The following is a 1,211-nucleotide window of genomic DNA, read 5'->3' as shown; positions in this document are numbered from 1 at the left end:
ACTCATGCTGATGCATCCAAGCTAGCTTTCTGCTAACTAATATGAGTGCTGAAGTTAAACCAACACAAAGATTAGCATGGCTTAGTGCTTGAGTGTTTGGTCAGGCTCAGCTTTGCAGCTCATGTTTAGTTTTGGTGATTATGTGACTTTTAATACCTGAGTCTGCAAACTTGAATCTTGCTTTGTCCTTCTGCCTGCTGTCAGGCATTTGGCTGTGGTAAGAGCATAGCCCTAAACTGATTCATGGTGGAGTGACCTTACACTCCTGACAACCACTGCCTGTACCTCAGTCAAAGCATTGGCCCTGCATTGCTCCTTCCACCCCAATCTACCCGCAAACATTTCCTCCTTGCAAAGAACCGTCATGGCTAGATTTTGTGAGGCTGTCATGACTGCCACAGCATTACAGTCTGCTTTTTATTGCAAGACATTTGGTCTCGCAGAGCTTTCTCCATCATGTCAGGATGATTTCTTGCTTTATCCAGAGAGGTTATGACATAACCTTTGTCATAACCAATAAGTGGCCTCTGGAAAGGGATACAGTGAGATATATTGTGCACATGCCCAAAAATAATTGCACACTCAAAGAAAAGAAAGAAAAAGGAAAAGAAAGAAAATGAGCTACATGGCCTCAGTCTTCTTTAAATTATATCTGTTCTTACTGTGCTACACAGTTCTCTTCACATCAACAGATGAGAAGCTCTGTTTACTAGAGAAACCATTCCCTGTGATGGCATAGAAGAGCTCTTATCACCCTGCAAACTATATCACACCCTTATCACATCACCCGTTACATCTATGCAGAACTGTGACAGTCACTCCAAAGCCTGAATATTCCACACACCCTGTGGAACTGAGCCAGGCTGATGAAATGGAGACACTTCGCAGAGTAAGCACCAATGAACAGAAAGTAAGGAAAAACTTTTGCTTTGACGTTTCCTTGGTGCCACAGACTGCATCAAGCTGTACCTTTTAGAATACCAAAGGGACTGATGTTGCCATCAGGAAAATAATAGGAAAAGAAAGATCAATAAAAACAATAGGATGGCAATAGATGAGTTGTGGGGATGGCAAGAGAAGGTAGAGTAGGCACGTAAAGCGGGAGAATTGCCATATTTTTATGTTCATAAGATCTGGGCCTTAGAAGGGGCTTAAGATGGTATAGGTAATCATATGAAATATGGAATAATATGGAATCACAGAATAGAAAA

The sequence above is a fragment of the Phaethon lepturus genome, unplaced genomic scaffold, assembly GCF_000687285.1.
Source record: "Phaethon lepturus isolate BGI_N335 unplaced genomic scaffold, ASM68728v1 scaffold1216, whole genome shotgun sequence".
Lineage (NCBI taxonomy): Eukaryota > Metazoa > Chordata > Aves > Phaethontiformes > Phaethontidae > Phaethon > Phaethon lepturus.
Note: the sequence above shows the minus strand (reverse complement) of the source record.